The sequence below is a fragment of the Pristiophorus japonicus genome, chromosome 11 (genome assembly GCF_044704955.1).
Source record: "Pristiophorus japonicus isolate sPriJap1 chromosome 11, sPriJap1.hap1, whole genome shotgun sequence".
In the NCBI taxonomy this organism is placed as follows: Eukaryota; Metazoa; Chordata; class Chondrichthyes; family Pristiophoridae; genus Pristiophorus; species Pristiophorus japonicus.
The window spans coordinates 37,982,124-38,004,426 of NC_091987.1; positions in this window are offsets into that span (position 1 = coordinate 37,982,124).

Consider the following 22,303-nt stretch of genomic DNA (forward strand, 5'->3'; position numbering starts at 1 on the left):
GAACAATTTATTCGTTAAACAGGGACAGCCATCACTGGAAAAGAGGAAGGTATTTGTGCATGGAGATTTTATTCTTTTAACAGTTATTAATTTAAATGGGCCTGACTGTATTTAAAAAATTAATGCTCTTAGTGGTTTTTTGGTTTGGGCCTACCTCACGCGCGATCGTTCCCTCCGAGCCTCTACCCATCGGCAACAACAGGACCACCCTCCAACCAGCGGCGACTGGATCTCTTCCCCTCCAACCAGCGGTGACTGGGCCTCTTCCCCTCCAACCAGCGGTGACTGGGCCTCTTTCTCCCCCACCACCCCTCCCCTTCGGCGACTGGGCCTCTTTCCCCATCGCCCCACTGCCCCCCCCCCCCCACCCCGCCCCACCCCCTTTGGTGACCTGACCTCTTCCCCTCCTGCGGCGACCAGTCCTCTCCTCTAGCACGTGGTGAGCACAATGGCTGTGACCACTCTGACCTCTCCTCCTTCTACTCTGAACAACCTAACCTCCACCCCATAAAATGGACCTCTGACCTTCCCAATGCCTGCCCCCAGCCAAACCTTGGATCACCTACCATCTCACCGAAGGGCGCTACTCAGCGCCGAGCTTACGGCCCGCATCGCGCCGTAGGCAACTAGGCTCATACAGCAGTGCCTGGTATCCAGTCATCTTGGATCCCCTTGTCACTGGACCAAGACCTTGCTCAGCTTAGCCCGTGTGGTAGCTGGTGTGCAACGACCACCCCACGTTAAAGGAACTCACACACAGGCATCTTCCACCCTTCAATATGAAGTTCGAGACCTGGAATGTCAGGACCCTCATGGACAAGTCCAACAGCGACAGGTCGGAATGCCGCACCGCCATAGTTGCCCAAGCACTTAGACACTTCGATGTCGACATCACCGCCCGAAGCGAGACCTGGCAGGCAGGAGAAGGCCAGCTCAAGAAACAAGGTGGATGTTACACCTTCTTCTGGAAAGGCAAACCAGAGGCAGAACGCCGCCTTCACGGAGTCGGCTTTGCCATCAAAAACGAGCTGGTTGACCGCCTCAAAGACTCCCCCTGCGGGGCTAACGAACACCTCATAGCTCTTCGACTCATCCTATCCCGGAACCAATGCGCCACAGTCATCAGTGTGTACACCCCAACACTCGATGCCACAGATGAGACCAAAGAGGGTTTTTACTCCAGCCTCTCAAAATCCCTGTCCTGCGTCCCTATGGACGACAAACTGATTCTCCTCGCCGACTTCAACGCCAGGTTCGGCAAGGACACGGCCCTCTGGAGAGGCGTGGTCGGCAGAGAGGGGGTAGGGAAAACCAATTTCAGTGGTAACCTGCTCCTGACAAAATGCCTAGAGCACGACCTTGTCATCACCAACACCTTGTTCTGCCAGAGGGACAAATACAAGGCATCATGGCAACACCCTCACTCCAAACACTGGCACCTGCTCGACTATGTCATCGCCTGAGCCAGGATGTGCGTATCACCCGCACCATGACAGGAGCTGACGACTGCTGGATGGATCACAGTCTAATCCATTCCATCATCAACATCAATATAGCCCCAAAGCGGCGATGGTAGCAGAAGCAGTGTCGCAAAAAAGTCAATGCCGGGGCACTCAAAGACCCAGCTAAGAGAGCCCTATACAGCCAGCATCTCACTGCTGACCTGACGTCCCACGATGATCCCGAGACGCAGAATGCCCACAGTGCTTGGTCTGCCCTCCAGGCCTCCATAACCAGTGCCTGTGAAGAGATGCTTGGTCACTTAACCAGGAAATGCCAGGACTGGTTTGATGAGAATGACCAGGAGATCCAAGAGCTAATAAATCGCAAGCGCAGGCCATTTCTGAGCCTAAAACAACAACCCAACTCGGGAGCTCTAAAACAGCATTACAAACGGCTTAAGGCCGAGGTCCATCAAAAAATCCACAACCTAAAGAACAGATGGTGGGTGGAGAAAGCACAGGAGATTCAGCAGCTGGCCGGCAGCCTTGATGTGCGAGGATTCTTCACCGCAGTCAAGGCCACCTACAGCCCGAACACCCAAGGCCCCACCCCACTGCTGGACAAGAACGGGGAGACACTCGTCAAGGACACCGAGGCAGTCAGGACCCGCTGGAAGGAGTACTTCAAAGATCTCCTTAACCGAAACTCTGCCTTTGACTCGAGTGTCCTCGACTCCATCGCGCAGCATGCTACCCATCACCATCTCGGCAAAACCCTAGTTCCTGCACGAGGTAGAAAAGGCCATCCATCAGCTCAAGAACAACAAGGCATCAGGAGCAGATGGAAACCCCGCTGAGGCACTAACTTTTGGCGGAGAGGCACTATTGGCATGAATGCATGACCTCATCTCTCTCATCGTGACCATCTTTAAAAAAGGGGACAAGTCTGACTGCGGCAACTACAGAGGAAACTCCCTGTTATCAGCCACTGGGAAAGTCGTCGCTAGAATCTTTCTTAACCATTTTCTCCCTGTGGCTGAGGAGCTCCTCCCGGAGTCACAGTGTGGATTTTCTCATCTACGGGGTGCAACGGACATGATTTTTACAGCACGACAGCTGCAAGAAAACTGCAGGGAACAGCATCCGCCCTTATACATGGCCACCTTCGACCTGACAAAGACTTTTCACACTGTCAACCGCGAGGGACTATGGAGCATCCTCCTGTTTCGGCTGCCCCAAAAGTTCGTCACCATCCTCGACCTGTTCCACGACGACGTGCAAGCCATGATCCTGACCAAAGGATCCATTACAGACCCAATCCACGTCCGGACTGGGGTCAAGCAGGGCTGCACCATCACGCCAACCCTCCACTCAATCTTCCTCACTGCCATGCTTCACCTCAAAGTCAACAAGCTCCCCGCTGGAGTGGAACTAAACTACAGAACCAGTGGGAACCTTCATCATCTCCAGGCCAGGTCTAAGACCACCCCAACCTCTGTCGTCGAGGTTCAGAGACTGAACTCCAAGTCATAGGCAACATCTTCACTGAGGCGTACAAAAGCATGAGCCTTACACTAAACATCCATAAGTCAAAGGTCCTCCACCAACCTGACCCCGCCACACAGCACTGCCCCCCGGTCATCAAGATCCATGGCGCGGCCCTGGACAAGGTGGACCACTTTCCATACCGTGGGAGCCTCTTATAAACAAGGGGAGACAGAGACGACAAGATTCAACACCGCCTCCAGTACGCCAACGCAGCCTTCAGCCACCAGAGGAAGAGTGTTGGAGGATTAGGCCCTCAAATCTGCCACTAAGCTCATGGTCTACAGGACTGTAGTGATACCAGCCCTCCTGTATGGCTGAGACGTGAATCATATACAGTAGACACCTCAAATCGCTAGAGAAATACCACCAACAATGTCTTCGCAAGATCCTGCAAATCCCCTGGGAGGACAGACGCACCAATGTTAGTGTTGTGTTCCTGACACAGATGAGACTGCACACAGGGAGGTTAAAGCAACAGTGACCTCAGTCTTTATTAAGACACTCCAGAGTGAGTAACAGGCCTTAGGGGCCGGCATATATACAGTGCTCCCCCCAAGGGATGCTGGGATCTCTTGGGACTTCATGGGATGCGCTCCCTGGTGGTGGAACATGGGAGTGCATGCTTTACAGATACACATCACTGCCCCCCAAAGTCAAAGTGAAAACTATTTACAAGGTGAGGCGGTCGGGAGCCTTTCTTTCCCTGGTGGACTGCTTCGGTACAAATGTCTGTTCTGGTGTGTTGGCTGTGCCCTCTCTGGGCTGGCGTGTTGTTGGCCCTGCAGGGCTGCTGGGTGAGCCTGGCCTTGCTGGGCATGTTGGGCGTGATGCGTTCGATTTTCTGATCCAGCGTGGTGTCGTTGATCCTTTGGGTGTGTGTTGTTGGCTCAAAAAAGGTGGTGTCTGCTGTGGGTTGTTCAGGGCAGTCTGTGAACCGCAACCTCATTTGGTCCAGGTGCTTTCTGCAAATTTGTCCATTGTCCAGTTTGACTACAAACACCTTACTCCCTTCTTTAGCTATCACCGTGCCCGCGATTCACTTGGGACCATGTCCATAGTTTAGCACGTACACAGGGTCATTCAGATCAACTTCCCGTGACACAGTGGCGCGACCATCGTTTACATTTTGTTGCTGCCGCCTGCTCTCTACCTGATCATGCAGGTTGGGGTGAACCAGTGAGAGTCTGGTTTTAAGTGTCCTTTTCATGAGTAGCTCAGCTGGGGGCACCCCTGTGAGCGAGTAGGGTCTCGGGCGGTAGCTGAGCAGTACTCGGGACAGGCGGGTTTGGAGTGAGCCTTCTGTGACTCGTTTGAGGCTCTGTTTGATTGTTTGTACTGCCCGCTCTGCCTGCCCATTGGAGGCTGGTTTAAAAGGGGCCGAGGTGACATGTTTGATCCCATTGCGGGTCATGAATTCTTTAAATTCAGCACTGGTGAAACATGGCCCGTTGTCACTGACCAGTATGTCAGGCAGGCCTCAGGCTTTCAATGATGGCGGTGGCGGTGCTTCCCAACATTATTTCACATTCAATCCATTTTGAAAAAGCATCCAACACCACCAGGAACATTTTACCGAGAAACGGGCCCGCATAGTCGACATGGATCCTCGACCATGGTCTGGAGGGCCAGGACCACAAACTTAGTGGTGCCTCTCTGGGCGTGTTGCTCAACTGAGCACACACGCTGCATTGCCGTACACAGGACTCTAAGTCAGAGTCGATACCGGGCCACTACACGTGGGATCTGGCTATCGTTTTCATCATTACTATACCCGGGTGTGTGCTGTGGAGATCGGAGATGAATGTCTCCCTGCCCTTTTTGGGTAGCACTACGCGGTTACCCCACAACAGGCATTCTGCCTGAATGGACAGCTCGTCCTTTCACCACTGGAACGGCTTGATTAGCTCTTGCATTTCAATGGGGATGCTGACCCAGCTCTCATGCAGTACACTTTTTTACTAGGGACAGCAGAGGATCTTGGCTGGTCTAAGACCTAATCTGGCGGGCCGTGACAGGTGATTTATCATTTTCAAACGCTTCCAGGACCATCAACAAGTCTGCGGGCTGTGCCATTTCCACCCCCGTGGTGGGCAATGGTAGCCGACTGAGAGCACCCGCACAGTTCTCAGTGCCTGGCCTGTGGCGGATGATATAGGTATACGCTGATAGCGCGAGTGCCCACCTTTGTATGCGGGCTGAGGCATTAGTATTTATCACCTTGTTTTCAGCGAACAGGGATATGAGGGGCTTGTGATCAGTTTCCAGCTCAAATTTGAGGCCAAACAGGTACTGATGCATTTTATTTACCCCAAACACACATGCTAATGCCTCTTTCTCAACCATACTGTCAGCCCTCTCGGCCTTAGACAAGCTCCTGGAAGCATAGGCGACAGGTTGCAACTTCCCCGCAACGTTAGCTTGTTGTAATACACACCCGACTCCGTATGACGCCTCATCACATGCTAGCACAAGTCTTTTACACGGGTTATACAATACAAGCAGCTTGTTGGAGCATAAAATGTTTCTGACTTTCTCAAAAGCAATTACTTGTTTTTTTTCCCATACCCAGTTCTCACCTTTACGCAATAACACATGTAGGGGCTCTAAGACGGGGCTTAACCCTGGTAGGAAGTTACCAAAATAGTTAAGGAGTCCCAGGAACAACTGCAACTCCGTGACGTTCTGTGGCCTGGGCGCGTTCCTGATAGCCTCTGCTTTGACGTCTGTGGGCCGAATGCTGTCCGCCACGATCTTTCTCCCCGAAAACTCCCCTTCTATTGCCATGAAGATGCTTTTCGACCTCTTCAGCCGCAGCCCTACGCGATCCAGTCACTGGAGTACCTCCTCCAGGTTTTATAGGTGCTTGACGGTGTCCCGACCCGTGACCAATATGTTTTCCTGAAAAACCACCATGCCTGGTACCGACTTGAATAGGCTTGCTGTGTTTCTCTGGAAGATCGCTGCAACCGACCCAATTCCAAACGGGCATCTGTTGTAGATGAACAGTCCCTTGTGTGTGTTGATGCAGGTGAGGTCCTTCGAAGACACCTCCAGCTCCTGCGTCATGTAGGCCGAAGTCAGGTCAAGCTTGGTGAATGTCTTGCCTCCTGCCAGCGTCGCAAATAGGTCATCTGTCTTAGGTAGCAGGTATTGGTTCGATAGCGAAAAACGATTAATAGTTACTTTATAATCGCTGCAAATCCTGACCATGCCATCACTTTTGAGTACTGGAACAATCGGGCTGGCCCACTCACTGAATTCCACTGGAGAGATGATGCCCTCGCGTTGCAGCCTGTCCAGCTCGACTTCTACTCTCTCCCTCATCATGTGAGGTACCGCTCGCGCCTTGTGGTGAATGGGTCATGCCTCTGGGACCAAGTGGATCCGCACCTTCGCCCCGGAAAAGTTTCCAACGCCTGGCTCAAAAGGGGAAGGAAATTTGTTCAGAACCTGGGTACATGAGGCCTCATCGACATGTGATAGCGCTCGGATGTCATCCCAGTTCCAGCGGATTTTGCCCAACCAGCTCCTTCCAAGCAGCATAGGGCCATCGCCCGGGACAATCCAGAGTGGCAGTTCGTGCACCGTGCCCTCAGAAGTGACCTTGACCATGGCGCTGTCCAGGACAGTGATAAGCTCTTTGGTGTACGTTCTCAGTTTCATGTGGATGGAGCTCGTGGATGGGGCTCAGGGCTGGTCTGAGTGCCTTGTTGCATCACAGTCTCTCAAACATCTTTTTACTCATGATGGATTGGCTAGCGCCAGTGTCCAGTTCCATGGCTACAGGTAAGCCATTCAATTTTACGTTTAGCATTATAGGTGGACATTTCGTCGAAAATGTGTGCACCCCATGTACTTCAGCATCTGCCTCCTCTCTCTCAGGCTCGAAATTGCTTTGATCCACCATGGACCGATCTTCCTCTGCCACATGGTGGCTAGCAGGTTTTGTAGAGGTGCCCCATTGTTCCACAGCTCTTGCAAACATACCCTTTGAAGCGGCATGAAGAGGCTGAATGGAAGCCTCCACAACGCCAACAAGGTGTGAATTGCCTTGCATTCATCCTTTGTTGTGGACTCTGAGTCATCTGGGTCACCTGAGGCCTGCTGGCAGTTGCAGACTCGTGGTTTCTGCCCTGTACATTACTGCTCGCAATACAGTTCCAGTTAATTTATGAACATTTGTGTGTTGAGAGATTTGTTTGGTGTTATCACTGGTGGACATAAACACCTGTGCTATCGCAATGGCCTTACTGAAGGTCGGTGTCTCTACAGTCAAAAGTTTTTGTGGGATGGTCTCGTGGCCAATGCCCAGTACAAAAAAGTCTCTGAGAATCTGCTCCAGATAGTCATCAAACTCACATTGTCCTGCAAGTTGCTTTAGCTCGGCGACGTAGCTCGCCACTTCCTGACCTTCAGATCGCTGGTACATATAGAACCGATACCTCGCCATCAGCACGCTCTCCCTCGGGTTAAGATGCTCCCGAACCAGTGTACACAGCTCCTCATACAACTTATCTGTGGGTTTCACCGGAGCCAGAAGATTCTTCATGGGTCAGTGCCCCGCAGACCGTGAGGAGGACCGCTCTCCTTTTTGCAGCGCTTCCTTCTCCATCCAGCTCGTTGGCTACAAAGTACTGGTCTAGCCGTTCGACATAGGCTTCCCAGTCCTCACCCTCCGAGAACTTCTCCAGGATGCCCACAGTTTGCTGCATCATTGCATTGGATTTGCGTACTCGTCGCCAGTTGTTGTGTTCCTAACACAGATGAGACTGCACACAAGGAGGTTAAAGTAACAGTGACCTCATTCTTTGTTGAGACACTCCAGAGTGAGTAACAAGCCTTAGGGACCGGCTTATATGCAGTGCTCCCAAGGGATGCTGGGATCCCTTGGGGCTTCAGGGGATGCGCTCCCTGGTAGTGGAACATAGGAGTGCATGCTTTACAGATACACAACAATTAGCATCCTCGACCAGGCCAACATCTCCAGCATCGAAGTACTGACCACATTCAACCAGCTCCGCTAAGTGCGCCAGATTGTTCACATGCCTGACACAAGACTCCCAAAGCAAGCGCTCTACTCGGAACTCCTACATGGCAAGCGAGCCCAAGGTGGGCAGAGAAAACATTTCAAGGACACCCTCAAAGCCTCCTTGATAAAATGCAACATCCCCACTGACACCTGGGAGTCCCTGGCCAAGGACCGCCCTCGGTGGAGCAAGTGCATCCGGGAGGGCGCTGAGCACCTTGAGTCTTATTGCCGAGAGCATGCAGAAACCAAGCGCAGGCAGCATAAGGAGTGTGCGGCAAACCAGTCCCACCCACCCTTTCTTTCCACAACTGTCAGTCCCATCTGTGGCAGGGACTGTGGCTCTCGTATTGGACTGTTCAGTCACCTAAGAACTCATTTTTAGTGGAAGCAAGTCTTCCTCGATTTCGAGGGACTGCCTGTGATGATGCTCTTAGTGCGGAGTTGCCTGTTAGGAGTGCATATCGAGACCCTGTGGTCATTTTTCTAGATTGTCATCTGTGGCTCAGTGGGTAGCACACTCACCTCTGAATCAGGAGGTTGTGGGTTCAAGTCCTGCACCAGAGACTTGAGCACAGTAAGCTAGGCTGACACTCCAGTGCAGTGCTGAGGGAATGCTGCATTGTTGGATGAGACGTTAAACCGACGCCTCATCTGCTCCCTCAAGTGGATATAAAAGATCCCATGGCACTATTTTGAAGAAGAGCAGGGAAGTTCTCCCCATTATCCTGGCCAATATTTATCCCTCAATCAACATAACAAAAACAGATTATCTGGTCACTATCATATTGCTGTTTGCGGGAGTTGCTGTGTGCAAGCTAACTGCAATGTTTCCCACATTATAACAGTGACTACACTCCAAAAGTACTTTATTGGCTGTGAAGTGCTTTGAGGCATCTGGTGGTTGTGAGAGGTGCTGTGTGAATGCAAGTCTTTCTTTATTCTTTCTTTCTTTCTTTTCTCTTTGATATGTGAACTCATTACCTTTTATTTTTTTTAAAAAACAGCTCTCGTGCGAGCACATAGGCTTACTATACCAAATTTGTGGAGCAGAGATGCATTACAACTAACATGTAACTGAGCATCCAATCAAAACACAATAATAGTGCAAAATCCCCTTTAATATGAGGGAAAGGATTTGTAACGTATATGGGGGTAACTTTGACATTGGCCAATTAATTTAAAACAGCCGACATCGGATCAATTTCCTATTCAATAGCTCTCCCGATTTTCATTTGGAGTCAGTGAAAATGAAAATCGTGAGCAATATGCAATGGCCGGCTGATCCAATAATGCCCCATTTATACTATCGCCCAAAGTCAAAATTACCCCCAAGGAGTCTGAAATAGAGAAGCACAAAATTGGGTGATGTTGTGTTCATACTCTATTTGTTTGTTACAGGCATTAGGACCCCGCAGGAGCTATTCACACACTGCTGTAAACATTCTGGTTCATGCTGGTTTTGGGACACCATTTTGGGTGTAGCTATAAAGGACACAGTAAGTTACATTACTCCTGCTTCAGTTAGTCGGTTTATTTACATACACAACAGATGGTAGAAGGAATACAGAAAAACTGACCTTATTTCTAGTTTCAACATTTTTTGTATTATCTTCCTTCTGTCATTTATTTTCTCATGATGTCTTTCTTTCAACCGCTTCTATTATTACTTTCTTTCCCCCATCTCTTTGTTGTATTAACTTTCACAAGCTACAACTGAGCGTGCATAAACTGCCAAAGCACTGGGAAGTGGTGATCCTAAAGCTTTGTTCGGATGCCACCTGGTAGCAGTTACTTGTTCAGTTTGCCACAATTCAGGCCATGCTGTACCTGTTAGTGAGATTGAAGAGTGGTAAACTCATGGAGATGTTTGCCAATTAATAATCATCTCCGGAAAGTGTTTTCATTTTGTGTTCTTCTGGGAAACATTGATTTTCTGTCTCGCTCTTTCAGCATTTCCAATTCGATTTTGCTGTCTACAGCTACACCTCTGGTTAATCAGAGAACTGCAGCAAAATGTTTGGCTCGTGGATTGCACTGAAATGTTACCTTTTAAATATATTTAGTCAAACTGAAGGGGATGTTATCATGAAAATATCAAAATGATAAAATTGATGTTTGGCTTTAGAAAGCATCTTACAATAAAAAATCCTCTTAAATTCTAGGTTTGAGGTATCGCTGCAAACAGAAGTTGTATATAAAATACTCAGAGGGACGATTGAAGAGCAGTTTGACACTGTCCACTGCCAAGTCATTATTTGAAAACAAAAGTTTAATTATCCTATTTTATGGATTTTAATGGACCCAAAACAAAATGGTGGCTGTGAATGATTGGCTGTGGATCCGCTCTTGCTACATAAATCTGATGATCGGACTGAAAGTGTCATGTCTGCAAACTCTTTGTATTCACTATGTAACTATGTAAGATGTACCACCTGAGGGCGCTGCTGTTGGAAGCCCCAGGGGTTTCCTGCCCTGGTGTGCAGGGGCATATAAAAGGCAGCCAGCCATGCTGCCCCTCACTTTGCAGTCGTATTAAATGGACTGAAGTCACACAGCTCTTACTCACAGTACAAGGCCTCGTGGAGTTATTCAATGGTAATTGCAGATATAATAGAAAGAAAACTAGCTAATCGTGATGTAGTAACACTTGATTTCACACTTTTCAAACAACAACAACAACTTGCATTTATATGGCGCCTTTAAAGTGGTGAAATGTCCCAAGGCATGTCACAAGAGCATTATCAAACACTAAGCCATATAAGGTGTTTTTAGGGCACTTGATCAAAGAGGCAGGTTTTAGGGAGCATCTTAAAGGAGGAAAGAGAGGTGGAGAGGTTTAGGGAGGGAATTCCAGAAGTTCAGGCCTCAGCGGCCGCCAATAGTTGAGCAATTTATAATCGGGAATGCTCAAGAGGACAGAATTGGAGGAGCCCAGATATCTGAGGGTTGTAGGGTTGGAGGAGATTACAGAGAAAGGGAGGGGTGAAGTCATGGAGGGATTTGAAAACAAGGATGCAAGTTTTAAAATCAAGACATTGCTTAACCAGGAGCCAATGTCAGCGAGTGATGGGTGAACGGCACTTGGTACAAGTTAGGACACGGGCAGCAGAGTGGAAGATGGGAGGCCTATCAGGAGTGGAATAGTCAAGTCTAGAGGTAAAAAAGGCATGGATAAGGCTTTCAGCAGATGAGCTGAGGCAAGGCTGTAGACGGGTGACATTATGGAGGTGGAAATAGGCAGTCTTATTTGGAACAACCACGTTGTCACCTAAACAAGTATAACCGATGAAAATGTTTATATTTCACCTGTGCAGTGTGCAAAATCCACATGTTAATGACTGCAAGAAAATGTCAATTTAACCATAACTCTCATTCTACCGGAAATGGAAGGCCCAGATCCAAAACAGATTGTTCTCCTGCTTTAATCAGGTGCTGTTCCTCAGGCAACAGGATACACCCCATGGGGCAAGGATTCTTCTGGTTGATATGTGTAGCTACATTGTAAATGTGTCTGTAAATATTTCCTGCTGCATGTTTATAGTGAAATCACAAATACATTATTTTAGAATGGGGCATCCTCCTGTCTTAAATTATGCGCAATCTTCACCTGCCAGAAAGAAGGGAGTGAGTTAGTGAAATCTTTGCGAGGTATTTAGAGAATGTGCCTTTCATAATCAAATAGTTGGGATGCAGTGTGTAAGATATGAGGTGTGGGGAAGATATGAGGTGAGTATTGGGAGAAGGATGTGGAGTGAAGTATGGTGCAGTGATGATAGTGGAGTGAAGGGAAGCATGGGAGGGGAGCATTATGAGTAGTGAGGTAGGAGATCATGGAAGTATGAGCGTAAAGTAAGAAAGCAGTATTCTTGACAACTCTGCTGAGGCCAGGAACTTTTTTCGGCATTGGGAGCTAAACACCTGGTGCTGACCCCCTCAGTGACCTCTTTTAACCGGCAGCGGAGGGAACAGGTTCTCCTCCTCTTGTTCACCAATTGGACCAGGGCCTCCAGTGTGGCATCTGGTCACCTGAGTCACTTGTCTGGACCTCTTCCAGCCATTTTCTTCGATCTGGGAAGTTCCCCTATTGTCGCAGCCAGAGTGCACCTTCCCTTTAAGAGGTACTGGCTGCCTTTAAGTGGCTTCAGAGACACCTGATTTCCCACCTACAAGATATCCCCACTCCAAACAGGCATGCTGGGTGCCTCACTCCACTGCACTTCTGGTGGTGGAGCAGAGAACCTGGAATTTTGAGGCTACAAAATCTAACCTAACCGGTCAGAAGTATTCTACCTGCTTACCCATGCTCTGTGGAGAACTGCTCTAAATCCATGCTCTCTTAATTCAGTTGGAGGCTAATTGCTGATAGAAGTTTGTAAAATAAAACCCCTGAAACAGCAATTTTGACTCCTCCTCCTGAGGCTCAGCAGAAGGAAACAGTTTATCGACCTCTTGATGTTTTAGGCTGGCAGCTCCCCCTTGGGTTAGGCTCGATTATTCGCATCAGCAGGAAAGGACGAACATGCATTATCTTTTTTTTTACAATTGTTCAGTATGATTTGTTGCTATTTTATGAATTTGATATTTGAGCCAACCAGATGCAAGCATGAGATACACTTTGCAATTTATGACATTTCCAAATGTGACACTTTGAGGCATGCCAGACACGTTGGATGCAGGTTGTTTATTATATGAACAGAAAGCTGTTGACATGTACCTTAGTTACGCTTTAAACTGTGTTATTGCGTTCTGGATTTTCCACGGGCAGAGCTTATTCAATATTCGCAGTGGGCTGACAGCAGTATCCCCCATTCCTAAATGGCTGACAATGACTAAAAGGGAAGAAGATGCAATGCACTTGCAATGTATAAACCAGCTGCTTAAAGGGACAGGTGACTTTCAGAAACCCTGGCAGCAACATGTCAAACTGCGGCAATGGTGGGGAAACTGGTTTCGGACAGGCGGTGAATGGCAAACCCTCCTGACGTCATCAATTTGAGCTCGGAGCTATTTGAGATTGAGGTTAGTTGGGGTCAGGACTAGTTGAGGGTTGGGGGCTAGTTGAGGTCAGGACTGGTTGAGGGTTGGGGACTGGTTGAGAGTTGGGGGCTATTTGAGGTCGATGCTAGTTGGTGTCAGGACTGGTTGAGGGTTGGGGGCTAGTTGAGGTCGGGGCTAGTTGAGGTCAGGACTAGTTGAGGGTTGGGGGCTAGTTGGTGTCAGGGCTGGTTGGGGACTGGTTGAGAGTTGGGGGTTATTTGAGGTCGATGCTAGTTGGTGTCAGGACTGGTTGAGGGTCGGGAGCTAGTTGAGGTCAGGGCTATTTTAACTCCTGGGACTAATTTACATCCCGCCAAACAACTACCGTCCCAAAACGGGCATGAAGAGACTGTTGGTCAACTGCCAACAGATGAAGGTCAGGCAGCCTGGAGATTGCCCGCTGCACTCGGGTAATTCGCAGGAGGGAGTTTCAGAATGGTCTTGTAGATGGTCTACACCGCCTCCAATGCGCCAGTGCAGCCTTCGGCTGCCTGAGGAAAAGAGTGTTTGAAGACCAGGCCGTCAAGACTGCCACAAAGCTCATGGTCTACAGGGCTGTAGTAATACCCACCCTCCTATATGGCTCAGAAATATGGACCATGTACAGTAGACACCTCAAGTCGCTGGAGAAATACCACCAACGATGCCTCCACAAGATCCTACATTCGTTCTCGACCAGGCCAACATCCCCAGCATTGAAGCATTGACCACAGTTGATCTGCTCCGCTAGGCAGGCCACATCATTCGCATGCCAGACACGAGACTCCCAAAGCAAGCATTCTACTCTGAACTCCTTCATAGCAAACGAGCCAAAGGTGGGCAGAGGAAACATTACAGGGACACCCTGAAAGCCTCCCTGAAAAAGTGCAACATTCCCACTGACATCTGGGAGTCCCTGGCCAAAGACCGCCCTCAGTGGAGGAAGTGCATCCAGGAGGGCGCCGAGCACCTCGAGCCTCATCGCCGAAAGCATGCCGAAATCAAGCACAGGCAGTGGAAAGAGTGTGCGGCAAATCTGTCCCACCCTCCCTTTCCCTCAACGACTATTTGTCCCACCTGTGACAGGGACTGTGGTTCTTGTATTGGACTGTTCAGCCACCTAAGGACTCATTTTTAGAGTAGAAGCAAGTCTTCCTCGATTCCAAGGGACTGCCTATGATGATGATTTGATGATGCAGATGATAAGGAGTAAGCCCAGCACAGCAGCTGGACTTTCCTTGTGGGGCGCAGAGTAGAACAAAGATAAGTTTAAAACTTCTTTCTTCCCCAACAGGTATTGGTGAGTCAAGTATCCGTCAAAATGCCATTGGTGTTCTAATGCCACCCTTGGACCCTGATTTGCACACATCAATGAGGCTCCTACCTGAATCATTCAGGGACCTCGTCCGCCTGACAAAAGGGCCCAGTAAAGGTGACGGGAATGGGGTGATATGATTTTGGTGCCGATTTTAACTTTGCCGCAGCCCCACTCCCACCAGATGGGGTGAATTAAAATCAGTCCCACTGTCCAAAGAACAGCTAGCTATGGCTGCAGCAAAAATGGCAAGCGCCCCTAAATTCACCGATGCCTCGGTGTAGGTACTGTTGGCAGAATATTGGCAAAGAGGGATTGGGTCTAAGGTACAGAGGAGAGGAAGCTGAACAAATTGGTGCAGCCATTGTGGAAGAAGGTGACAATGGCAGTTGCTACCTCTTCCTCATTATTCGTAGCCTCTTCCTGCTGCTAAATCCAAGGGCTTTGTCTTTCCTCCTCTTCCTCATCCATAGAGAGAAAGATCAATCCTTTACAAATAGCAACATGTTGCAGCCCGCAGTGCACAACCATGGTGTTCGAGACCCTTGCTAAGTTATACTGCCATAATCTCCTCAAAACCTTTCCCTGAATTGGGACTTGTGTCCCGATTGACTGTTTAATTAGGTTCTTATTGCACCGTGCTTCATCCTATTCTCCTCTGTTGTCCTTGGATGACAGAGTAGAGTCATCAACCACAGCTGCAGATGGTATACCTGGTCACTGGGCAATCATCTCAACACATGCTGAATAAACCTGGGATAGTAGACTTGTGAAGCAGAAAAACATTGTGGCAGCTTCCCAGATAGCATTCATTATCTGAATGGTGACAGATTAGGAAAAGGGGAGGTGCAACGAGACCTGGGTGTCATGGTACATCAGTCATTGAAGGTTGGCATGCAGGTACAGCAGGCGGTTAAGAAAGCAAATGGCATGTTGGCCTTCATAATGAGGGGATTTGAGTACAGGGGCAGGGAGGTGTTACTACAGTTGTACAGGGCCTTGGTGAGGCCACACTTGGAGTATTGTGTACAGTTTTGGTCTCCTAACTTGAGGAAGGACATTCTTGCTGTTGAGGGAGTGCAGCGAAGGTTCACCAGACTGATTTCCGGGATGGCGGGACTGACATATCAAGAAAGACTGGATCAACTGGGCTTGTATTCACTGGAGTTCAGAAGAATGAGAGGGGATCTCATAGAAACGTTTAAAATTCTGACGGGTTTAGACAGGTTAGATGCAGGAAGAATGTTCCCAATGTTGGGGAAGTCCAGAACCAGGGGTCACAGTCTGAGGATAAGGGTTAAGGGGTAAGCCATTTAGGACCGAGATGAGGAGAAACTTCTTCACCCAGAGAGTGGTGAACCTGTGGAATTCTCTACCTCAGAAAGTTGTTGAGGCCAATTCACTAAATATATTCAAAAAGGAGTTAGATGAAGTCCTTACTACTAGGGGGATCAAGGGGTATGGCGAGAAAGCAGGAATGGGGTACTGAAGTTGCATGTTCAGCCATGAACTCATTGAATGGCAGTGCAGGCTCGAAGGGCTGAATGGCCTACTCCTGCACCTATTTTCTATGTTTCTATGTGATTTTGGACGGTAGCTGAACACTGAGAGTGTCAAAACCCCCTCTGTTGAAATAATTTAGTGGTGCTCATGTGGGTCCCAATTGCCATGTGGGTCCCATCCATAGCATCCTGAACCTAGGGGAAAATTCAGCTGCACTGTGAAAGCTAACTGCACACTCTCTCGGCTTTGCTGGAACCACAGGAAAAACTGATGTCCACCGGAACAGGGCATCAGTCACCTGTTTGATACAGTGATACACTGCAGACTGACTTATGTTCTCCAAAGCAGCCTGGAAAGATGCAGTAGTAAGAAGAAGCACTTGCATTTATATAGCATCTTTCATGACCTCGGGACATCCCAAAGTGTAGTCACTCTTGTAATATCAACAAAAAAAAAATCAAAGCAGGTTTAGCTTTTACAGCCACCAACAAGGTTGTACCCCTGGTTCAAAGGGGCTGCAATTTAGGGAGCAGCAACAGGCAAAACGCAGATATTGAGGGGAATTTTAACCTCAACAAATGGGTGGGTTTGGGTCGGGTGGGATGTAAACATTTTTTAAATTTCAAACCCGAAACCAATCCACCCCACTTCTGGTTAAAGTGGGGCGGCGGAGGGGGGGGCCTTGTGAGGTGACCAAGCTGCTTCCAGGAGGTGGTTTGGTCAATCAAGTTCTTTAATGAGGCTGCGTACCTCATGTTTTATCTCTATTTTAAATTTAACCCTGGCTAGCGGGTTTCCCAGCAGCTGTTTACATTGTACATTAATGATTTAGACGAGGGGATTAAATGCAGTATCTCCAAATTTGCGGATGACACTAAGTTGGGTGGCAGTGTGAGCTGCGAGGAGGATGCTATGAGGCTACAGAGTGACTTGGATAGGTTAGGTGAGTGGGCAAATGCATGGCAGATGAAGTATAATGTGGATAAATGTGAGGTTATCCACTTTGGTGGTAAAAACAGAGAGACAGACTATTATCTGAATGGTGACAGATTAGGAAAAGGGAAGGTGCAACGAGACCTGGGTGTCATGGTACATCAGTCATTGAAGGTTGGCATGCAGGTACAGCAGGCGGTTAAGAAAGCAAATGGCATGTTGGCCTTCATAGCGAGGGGATTTGAGTACAGGGGCAGGGAGGTGTTGCTACAGTTGTACAGGGCCTTGGTGAGGCCACACTTGGAGTATTGTGTACAGTTTTGGTCTCCTAACTTGAGGAAGGACATTCTTGCTATTGAGGGAGTGCAGCGAAGATTCACCAGACTGATTCCCGGGATGGTGGGACTGACCTATCAAGAAAGACTGGATCAACTGGGCTTGTATTCACTGGAGTTCAGAAGAGTGAGAGGGGACCTCATAGAAACGTTTAAAATTATGACGGGTTTGGACAGGTTGGATGCAGGAAGAATGTTCCCAATGTTGGGGAAGTCCAGAACCAGGGGTCACAGTCTAAGGATAAGGGGTAAGCCATTTAGGACCGAGATAAGGAGAAACTTCTTCACCCAGAGAGTGGTGAACCTGTGGAATTCTCTACCACAGAAAGTAGTTGAGGCCAATTCACTAAATATATTCAAAAGGGAGTTAGATGAAGTCCTTACTACTCGGGGGATCAAGGGGTATGGCGTGAAAGCAGGAAGGGGGTACTAAAGTTTCATGTTCAGCCATGAACTCATTGAATGGCGGTGCAGGCTAGAAGGGCTGAATGGCCTGCTCCTGCACCTATTTTCTATGTTTCTATAAAGGGAGATGAGGACTGTTGCGTGGAAAAGCTAAGCGCCTTTCCAGTATGCTTCTGAGTCAGCAGGAGCAGGAGTGCTAACCTCCCAGCCCACCCTGCTTCCCTCCTTCCGATCGGACTCCTCTCTTCCTTCTTGCCCCCCCACACTACCACCCAGATGCCTGCCACAATCGGACCCCACCCTGTTATCACCGATAGCCCCCCCCCCCTCCCTTCACGCTCAGCACCCTCCCGTGACCACCAACCCCTGCCCCCCTCCCCTCCACCACCCCCCACATCTCTGCCCCGGTCCTGTCTCCCACCCCCACCTCGATCATACCCTGATCCTATAAAACCACTCTGTACACCCCTTTCCCGCCCCCCCCCCCCCTTGGATCTCTACGCCAGCAGTACAAACCTACCTGCTACTGGGCTGTGGCCTCTGCCACAGCATTCCTCACCTGTCAATCCGGCTGGCTTCAAGGCAGGGATCCTGTTGAGGAAAAAAAATACGCACACCATGGAGTTAAAATTCCACAGTTTTTGGGGAAACTCAGACTTTTGGGTTTCCCAACCAGAACTCCTGCCCCCAGCTTGAAAATCCTGCCTCAGTAAATATCGGGGCCATTGTCTCAGGTGGAAAGAGCAGCCTCTGAGACACTGCCTTGCAGACAAACTCAGGAAAGTCTGCCTTTGTCTATAAGCTTTCTGGTGTCGATATTGTCTCTTGGGGCTTGACAGCATCGATGCTGTTGGATTAGTCTGGTCCCATTTGCTCATCCTCCTGATACTCATCATCCTCTTCGTCATAGCAGAGAACAAGGGAATTTCAAGTGGAAACTTAATACATTTTGAACGTCGCCAATATTTTTAAATTTTGCACTAAGCTATTCCTGGTCTAATTTCCTTCTCAAGTGTGTGCGTGTGTACCTGTGTGTGAGAGACACAGTGCTGCCATATTACTTCCAGTGAACAAAAGCACAAATTAAGCCAACTTTTATGGGGTGAAACTAATTAATTTCAGTAACAGTCATTCTTCTGCATTTTAGAATTGCATACACTACCAGAACTGCAAGCCATAGTTGGACCAAACTCTATTGCTGCTGACAGACTTAAGTCAAAACATTTTTCAAATAGCTTTTTGCGGTTTTGCCAGAATTTATAATTTATAATAAAAAAGCATGTTTAAAGTGCAAATTGTTAAGAAGCAGTGTTCACCCTGTAGCCCAATGCCCTGAATAACCTCTAACCCCACCCTATAATCTTTGATTCCAGCCCAGTAACCAATAGCACTACCAACTCGTATCATTTTAGCTTTTGTTTGTTGACATTTGCTGATTTTATAATGTTATGACCGTTCACTTATAGAAGGATTTCATAAGTACTCAGTCATAGCCACATAAAAAAATTAGTAATGCATGTTTGTACAAGGCAATGGTTAGGCCAAAGTTGGAGTACTGTTTGCAATTTAGGGGATGAAAAGGATATTAAGGTCATAGCGGGGCATTCAGTATAGGCTGATTAGGATGATGTCAGAGATGGGAAATTATAGTTATTAAGAGAGACTTGAGCTACTGTAACCATTTCCACTAGATTGGAGAGTCGGTTTTGAGAGGTCAATAGTTTAAAAGAATCTAAATGAGAGAGGTTCAGTTCTTCCCCCATAAATTGGTACCAGGGAAAGGGATCGAGGAAAAGAGATTAAAATCGTCCAGGTTCAATAATAGGCAGGCGATCTGCTCCACCGGTTTACTGGACAAGCAGTGAAGGTAAAAATTACCCAAAATTAATTCATAGATTTCAGTAGAGATGTCAATATTTGAGACTAGATTGGATATGTGGATGAAGGAAAAGAGGGTAAAGGGATATGGGAACAGGGCCGGTAAGAGTGATTGGGACCATTTGCTCACCCTGGAGAGTAAACGCTACCATGGATTGGTTGGGCTGAATGGTCTGTTTCCATGTTATCACTTCTAAGTATTTACATTCTTTTGCTGAGAGTTTCACAGTTTGATAATCCTGTTGCGCCGTAAACTCTTACAGAAATTCAACTTGCCTCCAGTATTCTTCATTTGCACACTGGCCCTGAAATTCTGGTTGCGGACCCAGATGAAAACCCAGCAGATCTCCTATTGGAGGACGGAAAAATGAGGTGGAACTTGGTTCTGCCAGGATTCTGTGTTGCTTCCTTGGTTTTGCTGTCTTCTGGTGGGCACACAATCTCAAATTTTGCTTACGATGCAGAAGTAGAAGAATTAGCAAACCATAAGCAAGACTGTAAGAGGCTTCAGGAATATATAGGTAAGTTAGGGGAATGGGTAGACAGGTAGCAGATGCAATATAGGGCCCAAGTTTCCACACGCGCCTAGAACGGCGCAGTCCCGACCTTAATGCCCGTTTTTTGCGCCACAAAGTGCGCCTAAAATAATCCTCCGTATTCTCCACCTCCCTGCAGGTCCTCTGGCCCTCGGCGCAGCGCAGCACGAGCTGTGGGGGGGCGGAGCCAGGTCCCTGCGCTGAAAACAGTGCCGGGACCTCTGCACATGCGCGCTACAGTGGGCACGCAAGTGCAGTAAGCTCCAGGCGCCCGAAACTGTGTGGGAGGGGCCCGAAGCACGCAGCCCCTAGCCCTGGCCGAATGGCCTCACTGGGGCTGCGTGAATAAGGCTCCTCCCACGGCCAGCTCCTGCTTCCCCCCCCCCCCCCCCCCGGACCCGACCCGACTCCCGCTCCCCCCCCACCCCCACCCCCGGACTGGATCCGACCTGACCTCCCCCTCCCCGACCTGACCTCCCCCTCCCCGACCTGACCTCCCCCTCCCCGACCTGACCTCCCCCTCCCTCTCTCTCCCTCCCCCCCTCTCTCTCCCTCCCTCCCCCCCTCTCTCTCCCTCCCTCCCCCCGACCCGAACCGAACCGAACCTCCCCGACCCGACCCAACGCCACCTACCTGTAAATCTGGTGCTGGGGATGGGCCCTGCCCGAAGTCTCGGGCCGGCCCGTTCAGCCTTCGGTCCCGAAAGGCCTGCCTGAAGCACTTTCACACAGGTAGGAAGATGGATTATTTTATCTTTTCTTTGCTTATAAATGTTTATTCAGGTTGGATTTATTTGTATAATATTTGTGTAAGTATAAATAAGGATTTATTATAGAATTTAATGACTTCCCTCCCCCCCCCCCGACCTCGTTCTGGACGCCTAATTTGTAACCTGCGCCTGATTTTTTAATGCGTAGAACAGGTTTTTTCAGTTCTACAAAAATCTTCACTTGCTCCATTCTAAGTTAGTTTGGAGTACGTTTTCACTGTGGAAACTTTGAAATCAGGCATCAATGGCCGGACATGCCCCCTCTTGAAGAAAAAATTCTGTTCCAAAGTGGAACTGTTCTACCTGACTAGAACTGCAGAAAAAAAAAATGTGGAGAATTGCGATTTCTAAGATAGTCCGTTCTCCACCAGTTGCTCCTAAAAATCAGGCGCAAATCACGTGGAAACTTGGGCCCATAATGTGGATAAGTATGTGATCATACACATTGGGAGAAAAAATAAGGAAACAAAGGATGGGAGTAAACACTTGATGGAAAAACACTGGGGCATAAATTCAACGTTGTTACACTCATTTTATGGGTGTAAAACAGGCACAATGATAACCAATTTAGCAAAAGCAAAGGCCAGCTTTTGGGCCATTGCTAAATTGGTTGAGGCTTTTTTTTTAGGCTGCCTGAAATGAGTGTTGAATCTTGAAATGGAACTCCTGCAACCATTTCCGACCCAAATTCCTAAACTCATCGAACCTTGTGCTGTTGTGCAAGCTCCAATTGGAATTTTTCTTGAGCGACTAAGACAGCACAGGCTCAATGGGCCGAATGGCCTCTTTCTGCGCTGTAACCATTCGATTATTCTTAGCAGTAGCCTTCAAAGCAAGTCATTGAGACCACAGAACTTTTTGCGAAGTTGGAAGGAGCAGGAATGCTCCTCCTAGCTCCATAAAACAATTGCATGCTGCCATTCCCAACTCGAACTTCAATTCCTCTTCTCTCCCACCTTTTTTCTTACGAATTTTTAAATATGTGTAGTAATGCCTCCGCTATCTCGTCCCTAGATTCTTTTAAAATGCATGGATGCAATCATCCGGACCAAGGGTTTCATCCTCTTTGAGTTTAATATATCCCCTCTTTATTTTAAATGCACTTATCTCATTACTCATCTCACCGTCCAATGTCATGTTCACCTGTTCTATCTCTGTGGTAAATACTGAAGCAAAATTATTGTTTCATATTTCTGCTATTTCTCTGTTGTTACCTGTGGTATCATTCTGTCCATCTCTTAATGGCCTTATTCCCATCCCAACCTCCCTTTTTTTTTTAAATTGATGTACCTTTAACTATTTTACTATTTTGTTTTATGTTTCTTGATAATTTAATTTCATAGTTCCTCTTCGCCTTCCTAATTTTTTTTTACTTCTCTCCTAATCGCTTTGTATTCTTCCCTATCATGTAAGTGAGGCCATAAAAAGAAAAGCTAATCGCATTTTGGGTTTTATAAATAGATGAATAGAGTACAAAAGTAAAGAAGTAATGATGAATTTATACAAAATGTTAGTTGGACCACTGTTTTTGGCACTCCTTTATAGAAAGGTTATTGAAGCCATAGAGACCGTTCAACACTGATTCACCAGTATG